Source organism: Clinocottus analis, unplaced genomic scaffold, assembly GCF_023055335.1.
Source record: "Clinocottus analis isolate CAN_PGR_092001 unplaced genomic scaffold, fCliAna1.0.p SCAF_5, whole genome shotgun sequence".
Taxonomy (NCBI): Eukaryota; Metazoa; Chordata; class Actinopteri; order Perciformes; family Cottidae; genus Clinocottus; species Clinocottus analis.
The window spans coordinates 11,774,120-11,789,561 of NW_027176207.1; the positions used below are offsets into that span (position 1 = coordinate 11,774,120).

Consider the following 15,442-nt stretch of genomic DNA (forward strand, 5'->3'; position numbering starts at 1 on the left):
AAACATAAAGAAACCCTGATGTTTCTCCAGCCCTCCTCTTTTTTTTTTTTTTACATAACATCCTCCACCTGCTGTTGTTGCTATTACCTCCTCTGTGCTCTGCTTGTTCCAACATGCCATCACAGTCAGTGCTCTTGGTTGTCCTTAAACTACTAACCAATTCCTCCCCGCTCCTTGAATAATTGTGTTCCGGCCCAATAAAGCTATGTTTGGGTAGGAGTGTGGGAACTGGTCGTCTGAAGTCGCTGTTCATCCTCTTGGGTTGGTTATTTCCTGTTCCAGCCGGCTGAGGACGCGACCTTCTCCAGCTAATTTGTGAGATAACACAGAGAGAAACAAACGGGGAGACAGGAAGTGGATAGACTGGGAAGAAAATGAGTAGACAGGTGATAGGAGACCGTCAGACAGAAAGCATACGTGCATGTACACACAAAATAATTATGATGCAGTCACATTGTCTGTTAGGTGCTGAACTGTCATCATTTGCCTGCGGGGAAAAAGCTGTGACTGTGTGTTGTTCATGCACCCTTGTGACTCCCTTGTGGAGGCTATGTCAGGTCTTTTTGTTGGGGAGATCTGTTACCTTACCTGCCCTTTGTCCCGACATGTTTGTCCCTGTGAATGTTATATACTCTCAAACAGCAGTTATTTTAAGAGCTGCACACTGCAGCAGACACAGACAAGGAAGATCATCAGCATATTATGTAAGTGTTCCTGTTTTTTTAAAATAAAATCCTCTATCCTCAAGCAAAACATTTTAGTAAACTATTTAATGATCCTCAAAATTGTTTTGTTTTGAGGATTTAAAAAAAGCTATTAAAAACAGAAAGTAATTTATTATTGAACTTGTAAGTGTTTGTTAATATTTGTAGATTTACAGATATACACTAATTTAACATTTTCAGTGGTAAAACTCGTCACTAAATCATTGCCCTTCTCAACTCACACAATAACAGGATTCCTGAAATCCTTAAATGCCTGAGGGATATCTTTGTTGCCTGGGTAAAACCCAAATCAGGGTCTTTCCACACTTACTGCCTTTTCATGTGGTAAGAGGCACAAGGTATAGTGGAAAATAAATGAGTACATTTTCCTCAACAATATGGAGTTTCCACCAAAAACTAAAAAGAAAACTAGAGGTTTCATTCACCAAAACATGGTCAGATGTACAGCAAAATGCACTATTCTCATGACAACAAACATTTAATTTCTGCCAAACATAAATACAATGTGAAACACATTTCACTGTAATATGATGGCAACTTTTATACTGTTTGGATTGACCTACGTCACATGCACCTATATGTTTGCTTGTGTTGACGACAGAAGCAAATACCACGCCAGAGACAATATGAAGCCTTGTATTTCCTTATATTTTGTCCCATCTGAGCGAAAAGGGTCTGGAACATACTGAGCACAGGAATGGACTATGATGCTGCAAGAGGCCTTTGAGTAGTTTCTATAGATATCATGGTACTTTTTTTGTAATAAAACTGGGTCACTGTTGGAATCTATTGTAATAGTTGTGAGTCCAGGTTGACTACTAAGTCTCAGGAAACAGAACTAAACACAGTTTCAACCCTACAGGTGGTGATTTCTTGATACTCAAAACATGGGGGAAAATAGTAAAAATAGCTAAACTATTTGAGGATTCATTCTTTTTTATTTAAAGCCACAGTTACACAAAGCCCAGTGGTCATATATATATATATATATATATATATATATATATATATATATATATATATATATATATATATATATATATATATATATATAGTAAAGGAGGCAAGAATACATCACAAGCTTGAGCTCTAATGGAAGGTTTCCAAGGAATGAATTGCTGCTTTTTCTGCTCAAACCACATCTCTATTCTGGCACTTTTTTATTTTAAAAGTACTCATTTTAAGATGACATCTTCTTTATAAAACAAACAAAACATCCACACATTCAGATCTGTGAAAAAAAAAATGTATATTTTTTTTATAAAGTTAGCTTTTGGTTGGAGACCTTCAGGTCAAAGATATTCATGCAACAATTCACAGACTTTGTGCTTGTCTGATAGTCAATAGCTCCAGCAATCCATATATTTTACTTGTAAGCAAATGTGTTTATGTCTGCATCCTATGCTTTCCTTTACATGTCAACTGTCGCTGTTTGACTTTGTTTTATTTTTTTGTGTGTAGAACTTGAGGCCAGAGAGCCAGCAATTAAAAGGAGGACTGGGACATCTAAAAGCTCCGAGGCACAGACCCAGCATACATGCTGGCAGTCAATTGGCAAGCCGGGGGAGGTGAAATTGGATAGAGAGAGAGAGCGGGAGCAAGAGAACGAGAGAGGAGATACGAGAGAGGAGAGAAGGAGGAGGGCAGGGTGAGTGCATGTGGGAGAAAAGAGAACCAGAGAAGAGGGCGGGCTCAGACTCAGCCAGCGCACACACACCCTCTCCTCTGCCTTCAGTCTGGTCTAAGCGTGCAAGAGGCAGCATGTGTGAGTATGTGCTGTGATGTGTGTGTGCACATGTGTGTAGAGTCGAATGCTATGCTGGAGTCCAGGGGAAGTCTCATGGATGCAAGGATTTCCCTCTTTGCTCTTGGAGAGGATACGCTCTGACTGAGTTTTAACCACCACAGGGATTTAACTGTTACTCACACAGGAAGCAGTGGAAGCTTAAGTAAAGGTAAAGAGATTCATTTCATGTTTTCAGGATGTTTTTAGGGGCTTTATTGATGATAGAGATAGAGTTGTTTGGGTGTTTAAGATAACTGGCTTCGTGCTTTGTGTATTTAGATGATTTGGTAAGCCTTTGGTTGAGTGATAATGTGTGTGTGAGAAAGAGATGAAGTTCTAGTCAGGAGTTCACATTTGTCCACTGACTGCATGGTCCATATGTGTGTGTGCGCCGATGTCTGTATACCAACATATTTGGTCTGCTTTCTGACACAATGTGTCTGTGTGTGATTTAACACTTTACTGTTGATGGGGCAATCTTCTGCTCTCTCCCACACACACTAACACTTGTGTCCAGTATACTTTTAATACAAGAGGACTGCAAAAAAAAAAAATAATTCCCCACATTTTTCCACAAATAGCCAATCTGCATGGGCCAATGTGTGTGTTGAAGAAAGGACTTTATCAATCATTATCGTTCTCACTGGGATAATGCCGGGTTTCCTACCCGAGGTAATCTAGTGATAACAAAATCGCTTAACAGCCCTCAGGACTGGTACCACCTGACGTTACCCTGCCATTGAACAAACTGCTCTGCTCAAAGGGCAAACACAGTAACACATGGGCACATTTGATAGTGGGCTTTTACTTAAGAAGTGCAGCAGAGATGAAATGACTCCAGTAAAAACCCAAGTGGTTCTTACAGTAATCGTTACTTCGAAAGCTTGTAGAGAGCTGGAGCACAGGTAGGTCCAAAGAGTGTGCAAATGTGGACTTTTACCTCCTGATTACTTCAGATGTATTCACCATCTGACACTCAAATGTGTGTGGGTTGGTAGATATGTTAGTTCTTAGCGGTGCAGAGAGTCATCTTATGAGTTATGATGGATTAAAGTGCAGAGTGTCTCTGCTGCTCCTTTCTCCTCCATCACCTTTATGCTTCTCCGGGGAACAAACATTGATGATTGCTTTGGGTCCATTAAGATAGTTCATATCAAATGAAATATAGTATAAATAAGATGATGTGAGTTTTGCGGGTTAATTTCTTATTTACTTTTTTGATCAACATCATCGTAGTGTTTATAGTTTACTGCCTAATATTGCTGTGGCATACCAAGTCCAGGTTTTGACAAGCTGATAAAACACAACAAGAAGCCAAAATACTCGTAATTTGCCAAAGTTTTGCAGTTTCCTGTTCATTCACTCTGCTACAATACATTGGGCTGGCTTAACCACCAAGGACAAATTAGTAGTTACTTAGTAATTAAGTAACTTATTTCAACTTCAATTGAATAGTTAATCTCTTTAAGAATATTTCAGATTTGCATCAGACCGATTATGTTTGTTATTGTATTGTTTGAATATTGAGAAGGATAAATATTATAACCTAGCCACCTCTTTCCCTCTCTCTGCCTTCTCTTTCTAGTTATATTTTCTTCATGGTATCTTTCTTGCTCCAATTCACTGCTTCAGTTGCTGCCATGAGGAAGTTGAATATTGTCAGTGTGTTTTGAGGAAGTGATCCGTAAAAGGATTTATAGTGGCAGATAAAAACTGGTGTGTGTGTGTGTGTGTGTGTGTGTGTGTGTGCGTGCCTGCATGTGCACACGCGCACACTCTTTCGTTTTTCAAAATTGACAAAGACATTGCGAAAGCCTGGGGGTGTGAAATAGGGGGATGTGGGGGGGGAGGAAGCCATTATCCCATACACAGTAACACACCCCTCACCCAGGTTCATTTGTATGTGTGTGTCCATTTACTGTGTGCAAGTGTGTGTTCAGGACAAATATGTGTGCATCCACACAACCATGTGTGTACAGTAAGCTAATATAGTATGTGAGCGTGAAAGGAGGGGGATGGGGCTCCGCTAAGTGAACCCTGTGGGCTGCGGGTGTGTGTGTGTGTGTGTGTGTGTGTGTGTGTGTGTGTGTGTGTACTTGGTGACCCAGATTGATACACTGATAGTCAGCTCACCTTTAGGCAGATATAGGTTTAGGCATAACTACTTTTACACACATCCAGCATCATGTAAACTGCCCCTGAGACATACTCTAGATGAACGCTGTTACTCCAACCCCTAGCTCACCCTTAATCACATACCAAGTCTTAAACCTGAAGTTTGATTATTTACCAGATTTTTTTTGAGATAGGAGCTAATAACGACCATAGCTATTGAAAGTAGTCACAGCTGTTAAGCTAGTGGCTTGTTGAAAACTCTGGTGACTGCATGGGCAGAGTAGGAGCAGGTAAACTGGCAAGTAGCCTGTCAATCATTACATTCAGGCCGAAGGAAATGGTTGGACGAGCCTATTACAGTCCAGCGCCAGCCACAGATAATGGATAGCCACAGCCATCCTGATTGCTGTCAGGATGTAATGCGAATTTCATAAAACATATTTAAAAAAATGTTAAATAAGATTACCAACAATGCCTTTAAGTCATGCTCATCCTTCGATCTGCACATGTAAAGCTCATACATCGCTTGATGCATCAAATAATACATTATAGAAATGGAGATGATAACCACCGTCACCATCATCAACAACTTGGAACTCAAGCATGTTGCAAATACTCTCACATCTTCATCCTCCGCAGTGAAGATGACTCTTCTGACCTTGTGGCAGAGCAGACGGACGCCCTCGCTTTATGATTTTAGATACAGTACATAGGATGCAGTTTGATGAGCATGTGGCGGGCATGATAAAGGGATGATGCAATTAACATGAAAGGGATCATCTCTCTTTCTCTCTCTCTCTCATCATTGTACGTCTTCCTCTCTCATCTTCTAACTGTTGTTAGAAAATGCTCCCCTCCCTTAAAGGTCTTCTTATTTCTGCTGTTAAGTAAATATAGGGCTTATGCAGCCCCCAGTGCCCATCTCCCCACATGCAATCAAGCTGTTTAAATGTTTGTGTTTGACTGCGTGTGCCTGTGGGTTCTCTGTGTGTCTGTCTTCTGTGTGCCTGTCTCTCAGTCTCCCAATTCCCCGCTGCTGTCACTTGCAGCCCAGACAGATATTGTTGAAGTCTGTTTCGGGAAAACCAAGACAAAACTGACAGCTGAGGGTGGAGGGACACTGAAATGTTTTTCCTTATCTCTGTGTCTAATTAAGATGCCCGTTCTGTCATGGCTGAATCCAATAGCAGGGGGAATCCCTTTGCAGTGTAGTGGTAGTGTATGGCCGTGCTTCACAAGGCGTGACAAGATAAATCTGAGAGGTTGTCAGATGATTTGAAAACAAGAAAGCGGGAAAAAAAGAAACCATGCAACTCGGTGATTATAAAGGACACACAAGTCAAATAATCTGGAAACTCACTGAGATATGCATGTGCATATGTGTGTCTGTATTCCATGTTCCTTTTTCATTGTACCTTTTGAATAGAAATTGTGCAAGACAAGGCAGGCTGAACATTGTGAACATTATGTCACACTGACGTGTTTGCTTATGTGCGTCTATTAGTAATGTCACTCGTCTGGTTGAGCAGGACTACATGCGTTGTTAGCGTGGGAGTGCGAAACCTTCAGGTGAAGCACTTTGGTTTTGTGCTTGACTCCTCAACATCAACCCCCTGATGAGAAGAAGGAGGGAAAGATGCAAAGGGAGTGGGAGAAGCAGAAGGGGATGCCTGTAATTTGTGGAGGGGTTCAGACGGGGGAGGGGTGTCTCAGGGCTGACATGAGCTGGCATGTTCACTCATTTCCCATCTTTTGTCTGTTCTGTGTCTGCTGATGAATTGGGAGTTTCTTCCTTCATTCCTTCCTTTGCTCCCTCCCCTTTTCTCTTTCTTTCTTGCTCTTTTTCTTCTTCTTTGTCTCTCTTGCTATCTCATCCCTTCTTCCTTCCTCTCTTGTTGTGACAGTGTTGCCATCCCTGTCATGTCTGCCCATTATCTCTGATCAGTGTTGCGTTCCAGCCCACACATCGGCTCTGTCTGCTAACCGATGATGTGTAAATGCATCTGTCTGTGCATAAGTGCATGCATCTACATCTTATTTGGTTTACAGAAGGTTAGATCTTAATATTTTAACAGTAGGTGAAACAAGCAGAGAAGGTGAATATGTATAAGTTGGTTCAGTGAACAATGAGGAAACAATGGATAGCTGATATGTGTTATGCCAAAGAAGTACAATTTAAAGTCCATGCATTGAGACAATGTTACCTGAACAGGAAGACTTCAGAGTGAGAGAGTGGAAATACATTTGTGTGTGAAATGCTGAGTATGGATTTAAAGGAGGAATTACTGTTGGAGTCTAAAGAGTGTCTTCAAAGGTAGTCTTTATGCTTTGTTTGCATTGGGGAGATTTGGCCTTCCCAGGATTTCCTTTTTTATCTACTTGGAAATCTTTACACCCCTTTTTATGTGTCAGTGTTTATGTGTTTCCTTCCAAGTTTACACCCACGTGACTGTGTAATTAAAGCAGAGGCAACAAGCCACTTGGCCATTGTCTCTTCTCTCCTCCTGCTTTCTTTCAACCCCCACATTACATTAGTTACATAAAGCGAGTGCTGACCAGCAGCTCACTGCTCATCACATAGTCACACTTCACGATCCTGCTTGTTGACCTGGAAGTGATGCAGTGGGATTGTACAAGGCGGTCTGAAAAGCCTGTATGTGCATTTGTAAGTGTGTGTATGTGCAAATATGCATGTGAAAATGTCTGAATGTGCGTGTATGTGAGGGGGAGTTGATAAAAGCAAGGATGAAGGCTTACGGGCAGAGCTGCATGGATTTCTTTTTGTTCTTTCGATTGAGTTTCTTTTGGGATAAAAACCCTGTGGTGAGTGCTGTGTAAGGTTTCTATTAGATCGTGTGTGTTTGTTATTGTCTCCTGGTGCGTTGGTTTTTAGACACGTGAATGTGTGTGCATGTGTGTGCATGTGTGGTCAGATTGCCTTTGTCCTCTTCCCTTAGGCCTGCACTCAGATGTCAGTGAGTCGTGTGGAGCTTATACAGGTCACTAATGCACTGAGAGGAAAGGCTCTATTCACCGTAGCCACTCAGAGCCCAAACAATAACCTCCAGCTCGAGTCCGCACAAGAGCTCAACCCAGGAAATGGACCCATTGACCTAGATCCAACCCCATCCACTAACGAGACGCCACATTGCTGACATGCTGTTGACATCCTTGTCTCAGTGATAGTTTTGCTTTTTGCCGTCATCATTTAAACATTGGCCGAAATGTTAATCACAACCTGAAGGTCATATGGTAATTTGACACTAAATCACAGGATGGAACCTGTTTCCATATCTTGTTTCTGCCCTTTCACTAAACAACACTTACTATGGTGTTGCTGTACATCAGAAGTGTGGGTCCACTCCTTTTTTCTGAATCTGTCACACATTTCTGTAATGTGGGTGTGTATGCGATGCACAAATGAAGAAGTAGGCAGCAAGGGTTGCTTTTTGCTTGGTAAACAGCAAACAAAAAAAAAACATGATCATGTGACAAGTACAGTAAGCTAATGTGTATATTCTGCATGCTTCTGTGTAAATTTACTCTAAATGTATACATTTTTGATGTACAGACATCGGCTACTATTATAGGTGTAGCTATTAGTTTAGTTATTACAATAGCTATTTTTTTTTGGAAAGTAAAACCTTTTTACCATTCTTCATGAAGTTTTATCTTATCTTTTCTAACCCCTCAGCAGTTTAACCATACTGTATTATTCTAGTGGTCTCTGTTCTCTGTTGGTATGAGAGGCAGACACAACATAATGAGTTTGTCTGTCACATCCTTGCTGAACATTTCTTACCCCTATCCCTCACTGCAGTGCATTGTCTCGTGTCTCTTCTTCAAGGGGATGCTTTGTTTGCAGGCGCTGCTGTTGACCCAGGTGCAGGGATCCACTAAGATAACTTCCCCTTCCACATCCCGCTGGCCCCTCCACCCACTCTCTGCACTACATCTCTGCATTGCCCATTCCTCTGCCACTAACTTCTTTACACTACCTGCTTACACACCTCTGTCAGGCGTATACTGTCACAGTGTCTCATTGACTCTTTCTCCACCCATAATCTTTCATTTCCTTTCTTTTCTTTCTTCCCCCGCAGTATATAGCTCTCCACTTTTTCTTCTCTCCCTACCTGTCCTTGTGCGGTCAGGCCAAAGACTCGCTCTTGCTCCCTGGTAATGCATTATTACAAAGGATTTGCAGCGCCTCAGCAGAAATCTTAATTAATGAAGTGATAACATTGTCTTTGCGTCACTCTAACAATTTGATTAAAACCGGAGGAAGCTAATACCTGCATAATGCATTGTTGCAGTATTTCAACCACAATCACGCTCTCTCTATCTTTCTTTTCTTTCATCTGGTCACACCGACACACATAAACACACATTAACACTCAATATAACCTCTTAAATAACCCACTCCGGATAGTCTTACCCTGGCCATATCGTTAGTGACAACAAATCGGGCCTGTTCCCATGTGCCCTACTTTGAACTGACACAACATCTATCTCTATCAGCCCCTCAGGACCTATCAGCACCACTCCACCTCTTTACCTCTCATGTCTCCTTCCACCTCAGCACACATCATTCATCTTTCTACCTGTGGTCCAACACCCCATTCCACCAGCTCTAACAGCCTCTCATCCCCCTTCAACACTATCATTTTTTTTTTCAGACCCTCGAGCTTCACTCATCCTATCCCCCAGTCTCAACCTCCCACCTCGATCAGTCTACCTTGGCCTAAAACCCTCTTATCCCTCTCTCTCGCTCACTCACCCACCCTGTTATTTCACCGTCCTTTCAGTCTGCACAGCGGAATAGGGAGTATTACCCACCAATTTGGCTCTACTCACACCTGTCTGTGTTTGTCTGCGAGTGTCTGTCAGTATATATGGTGCCAGAATGTAGTATGTTTAACTTTAAACTTGGCCATTTTTGGTCTCGAATAAATGCAATTGCGGTACTCCTTCACAGGAAGTAAAAAACATTTTGAATGGGTTTGCGACAATGCAGTTTTCACAATAAAAGAATAAATAATTTCTTTCTCATCAATACCATTTAACCCTTTATGTGGAAAAGACTACAACAAAACTTCCCCCAGTTGCACAGTTAAGGGAAAATTGGGAGAATTGACGGGAAGGAATCACCTTTTCAAGATGTTGCAACAAGCCATAGCACTCCTTAATTATTTCAGGCTTAACAACTCTTTACAGACGTGTGTCTTATCCCACTTCATTAATTCATTGCCATGTCAACCGAACTGAGAGGAATTTGTCTCAGTGTGACTCAGAACAGAAAAACAGAATAGTTTGCACACATCGTAATGAAAGAAAAGAAACAGCGGGATTCCAGTGTGTGCTGCAGTGTAGGATAAATAACAGATTATTGAATAAACACAACAGATTGATAAAGAGTCAAACAAGTACATAATTGATTAAGTTAGTGGAATGTTTGCTGGGATAGTTGCCATCCCTATTGATTTTTTTTCAGCTGATATAATATAAAGGCAAGGCAAGTTAATTGGTACTGCACATTTCAACAAGGCGATTCAAAGGGCTTCACATAAAACCGTTAAAAGCATCAAAACACAATGCCGAAGATTTAATAACTATTAAGAATATATTCATTAAAACATTAAGAAACATTCAAAATGAAAATATAGAATACAAGTTGCAGTGCAGTTTAAGAAATAAAAAGCAGTAGTGAAAAAGGGAATCTTTAACATGTTTTTTTTAAGAAAGAAATGATTGGCATTGACTAATTTTGGCTATGGGTGAAAAAGACTGCTATCTGCTGTTTAATGAAACCAGAATTAAGTCTACAACAGAAAACACGGGCAACCATTAATAATTATAAGGGTCTTATTATAAGATGCTTGTGTCCTGGAGTTTATTTTTCCATCAAGCCTGTCGTAGCACATCATTCAGATGTCCTTTCTAGCAATTTAGGTACGCTGCCACGTCCACACAGTACTCTTATTCTTTTGTACCAGCTTTCTCCATCTTATTTCCCCTCACCCAGCCGCTCCTCCCCCAGGCTACATCTTGCCCCGCAGGGTTTCTACGGTTACCGGCTGAATCTGGAGCACATTCAATGTTTCGTCCCGCTCCTCCTGGATAATTAAACAACACTTCTTGTACTGCCGCTCACATATTCGGAGCAGCAAATCACCACATGAATATTCAGTTGATTGGTTTTGATGACTGGATGCCAATTGTCTGTGCAATCACTATTTCATTAGGAAGAACGCATGAGCGTAGATTGAGAAATAGCAGAACGAGGATGCTAATTTATTAGGATTTCACAAAAAGCAAATGATAGTTAGCCATTGGTCATGTGACGGGCTGCTCACTGATGAATGTACTCTTTAAACAAGAAGATTTCAAGTGTCACAGTAACCTGCAACAGAAGTCTAGGATGGATTTAATTTAGGCTCACGCGCCTTGATCTCCTCCTTCATCTCAGAACAAGCGGAGAATAGAGTGCTCTGATCATCCAGTGTAAATGGCCTCACATTAAAATATACATCTTGAAAGATCATAATGGAGGGTTTAAATCTATGGGGTTTCCTGACTTTGAATTCATACAGGGACTCGAGGATTGCTGAGTTAGCACTCAGCAGCAGCAGCTACATAGTGGGGCGTCAAAAGCTACACACACTCATTGACTCTCCCGGGCCTCACACTCAATGCAGGACTTGTGGTAGGGGGATTTTCTTTAAAATATGGTAATCCCTGACTGCACCGTGCGGCAGAGCCAGTCTGAAATCTGAGTTAAGGAGCGTACAGTGTAAGCTCCTAGAGAGACGGAGGAGCGTATTTAATGAAGTTAGTGACACTTGAGGAGTAAAGTCGAGTGAATTGGCTGACATTGAATTCCACTTGATCCTCAGATGTCACACTGACATTGACCCAAAATCTATAATCCATAACATGGGTCATTTTGCGCATGATATTCTGTGCACTATCTATTACCTCCTGTTTTTTAATTTTTTTTAAACATTTTTTTTAACACATTTTTGGCAGTGAATATGCTTTACGACCACCATCATCGCAATCCTTTCTTTTCTCCACTTCTCTGTAAGTTGATGACAGAAAGTGAATAGCAATCGTCTAATGTTTTTCTCCCTCTCCACGTTGTTCTGTCATTTTTATGCTTTTGCCCTCCTCTGCGGCCTCAAAAATAAAAGCACTCTTCAGAAAGGAATTATAATTTGTCTCTCACCAGTTAAAAGAAAAATGTATGTTTGATTTAAGCAGCAGTAGAGACTCAATGCTTGCAGGCAAGCTGTTTGTGTATGTGCATGTGTGTGTTTAAGCTGAGAGAGGGGGATGTGGCGCATGTCTTGTCAGATCCCAAAGGGATGAATAAGAAGCTAATCTCCCTCTTCCAGGGAATTCTACCAGTGATGTCTGAGACAGTCCCGTCTCAGAGGGACTGTGGGAGTGCAGTGGAGTGTATGCTCCCATCTCTACAATAGCATATTTTCAGAGCTTATCTGACCGTTATCTCCACGCTGGATAGATATAGTTCCTCTTCAAATATGAACAATGCGCACACGCCTAGCGGTGTGCGCCTACAGACGGGCACTCACAGATTCGTCCATGAATCCTTGTTTGTTTGGACCATTAAGCCGGCACCCAGTCCTGATTCACATGTTGTTCACGGTGTGTTTGTTATCTTTCAAAGCAGGTTTGGTCGGCGTAAACAACAACAACAACAACAACAACAACAATGTACATGCATGCGTGCTGAAGGTGTGTTTGCGTGTACTTCTGCAGGGGTGTGCAGGTGTGTCTGCATGGAGAGGCACTGATAAAAATGTCTCCCAGATTCCCCTGGTATTCTATTGTGACGAGCTTGGAATGAAGTTCGCTCCATCAGGGAAATTCCTTTGTTTACCCCCCAGAGAGAGTGTTAACCTCAGCGGGGCATAAAGTCCTTGCCCTGGGGCATTTGGGGTACGATAACCATTGGAGGAATGTGAAAGGTGCGGGAAAAGGGCCCAAGGGAAGGGTGAGGCCAACGGCTGCCTCATGGGTATTACTGCTTGATAGAGTGGTGGGCTGGTCGAGGTTTCAGGGTGCAAAGAAAGGTGAGGGGATATCAGTCAAGCTCCGAACTTCTCTGGTTTCAGAAGTGTCCAGACTACTGTTGCTACCTCTAATGTCTCTTTTAGGGTTAGACTTTTGACTTTGAATCATTTATTGGGTTGTCTACATTGCTATGGTACTGTGGTCGCCAAGAGACTGTCTAGTCTCATCAACAGTTCATTTAAAATCAGAAATTATAATCATCCAAACTTAAACTAGTGTGGGACTCTCGAGAATGTATTTGATTTCATCACAAGTGATCAGTTCACTTCCTCTTGCGTAACGGCTAATTGCTAAGAATAACTACACATCCCTTTCAATAGAATAACTATAAGACAAAACAGTTCATTCCACAATAGAAATAAGTTGAAAGTTCACGTTATTAAAGCCTTAAACTGGAGATGACTGCTTTGCATATTGATGGGACCCTGGTCTCATGTTTGAGAAGTGGATTTGCAACAAGTATTTAATTGTTGACAAAGACAACACTTTATAATAGAGGTACACATAACAGCCATCCTTGCTGTGCTCTTGTGCAAAATCAGTCCAAGTAGAATTGTAAGTATATTGTAAAAGCAAGTGCATTCATGATGGGCTGTAATCTCTCGGGGATGTAATTCATGTGGTTGCCGATTTCATAATTTGAAGTCTGACTTCAGGGGCCACTCCATGTGGTCGAGACAATGACAGGCTTATAAAAGCAATGAGACAGGTTTTGTTTGGCTTCAATCGCAGTACAGTCGTGCTCATCCACGTCATGTGTGGTGGGAAACTGGAGCGTGAGCTGTGTGTCATGTAGGGTGGAGCTGTGAGACAGGTGCAGAGATGAAAAGATTGGCGGGGAGAAGTAGGGTGTGCCTGCTCCGTAGCTGTTCTGACAAGCCTTTGGTATTTTTCCAAAGAGCGTGTGTGTGTGTGTGTGTGTGTGTGTGTGTGTGTGTGTGTGTGTGTGTGTGTGTGTGTGTGTGTGTGTGTGTGTGTGTGTGAGAGAGAGTTGGAAGACCTGCTCAGAATTCCTCTCGGGATTGTGCAGGTGTGTGTGACTGGAAGCATGTCTTCCTTTGTACTATTTTACTCTATTGTATGCTGCAGAAAACTGCTTGTGTGTGTGTGTGTGTGTGTGTTCATTTGTTAGGTGATGGATGTGAGAGCACATAGGTGTTGAGCATCTTTCCAACGCAACTATGGCAGTGTGGCAGTAGGGCTTTGACAGCTCCAGTACTGAGTTGTATCCGACGCCGTAGTTAAGTGGCACATTTAGCCAGAGTAAGATGCTGAGCCGTGTCTCTGTCGGTCTGATTTTATGTCCAGTACACTCAACCAGAGGAACTTGCCAAACAGCAGATGTGCTATTGTGTTGTGTAGATGTTCGGAACAATTCAGTAAATAAAAATCAAGTACAGAATTTAAGATCGAACAAATGGACTTGGTTTTTTCAGAGTTGTGTTTTCAGGGAGACATTTAACCAGGATGAAATTTTATTTCAATTTAACATTGTTCTTTGTCCCCTCTCAGTGTTTGCGTGTGCGTGTGGGTGTGCGTGCATGCATGTGTGCGTGCTCGTCTCTTATTCGGTATGTCTGCCTGCTAATGCTTTGGCTGCTGTTACGCAGGCCATTGTATTAATACGTTTTCTCAATGTGTTAATATACTGCGAGAATGAGAACGAGAGACTGAGAGGAAGAGAGCGAATAATTATGTTTCCTCTTTTGTCTCGGCTCCCTCAATTAAGCCCAAAGAGAGGCAGCCAGAGCACATGTCTACTTATCCACTTAAACCTCGGCAACAATAGGACCCCCCAATTTCTCTCTACCTATCTCTCCCTTTCTCTCTCTCTCTCGTTCTCAGTCTTCATTTCTCCCATTTCCACAGTTTTCCATATCAAACTTATATTCATAGCCCAGGAACCCCTTTATATCTGTGTCTTTTTCTCTTTTCCATTCTGTGTCTGCACCAACATCACCCTCCCTCCTCGTGCCTCCAGGCTTGCCTCACCTCTCAGCTCTACGTGGGCTTAGAGAACCCCTTCCTCTCCTGGTTACCCCGCTCCCTCTTCCACACTTTGCTGCAGGGCACGGGAAGAGGAAAAACCAAGAGACTAAACATTTGAGACTGTACACCCCTGAAGGAAAGGCAGCGTTTTGATTTCCCATGTGTGGTGTCAGACATGATTGTTTTGTTCGTTTGGCCTGTGTTTGTGTGTTTGTGTGTGTGTTTTCACACTGAACTCCGACTCAGATAGATAGACTTCTAGATGAACTACGTAGCAACATTGTAATATTTTAGGTATCAAGTCCTATGTTTGCACTTATCCTCAACAAACTACACGGATGCCAGATTTTAAAAGAAAAGCAGAACTAGCTCCAAAATAAATATCCAGCACCTGTCAGGCATTGTGTGTGCATTTGACTTTGTGTGTTTCTGTTTGTTTTGGGGGATGGATGGCCAGCATGTGGGTTGGGATAAGTCTCATCAGGCCGGATGAGATGGAGGAGGGATGAGAAATAAAGGGTGGCGGGAGAGAGGAAGAGGAGGAGAAGTATCAGGGTCAAGTTATGCTTATGTAACTGCTTCCCACAGCTGAGGAGAAATGTGCTGCAGCTTCGTTTAAATACGTGAACACATGCTGGTGTGGCGCAAGTTGACCAGTGGGACAAAACACGGTGTATGTTTGCTGTGTACTTGCTCACCTTCACATCTCTTATTGTCCTTTCAACTTCTC

General features: G+C 42.0%; 1 protein-coding gene across 1 annotated transcript in view; it reads left to right on the forward strand.

Moving 5' to 3' along the window:
• The first annotated feature begins 2,494 nt into the window (after positions 1 to 2,494).
• The window catches only part of tiam1a (TIAM Rac1 associated GEF 1a), a 50,733-nt gene continuing 37,785 nt past the window's right edge, over positions 2,495 to 15,442 (forward strand). Inside the window, exon 1 of the mRNA XM_068600864.1 lies at positions 2,495 to 2,680. The gene's annotated coding sequence lies outside the window, so the exon portion shown is untranslated. The remainder of the gene's footprint in view (positions 2,681 to 15,442) is intronic.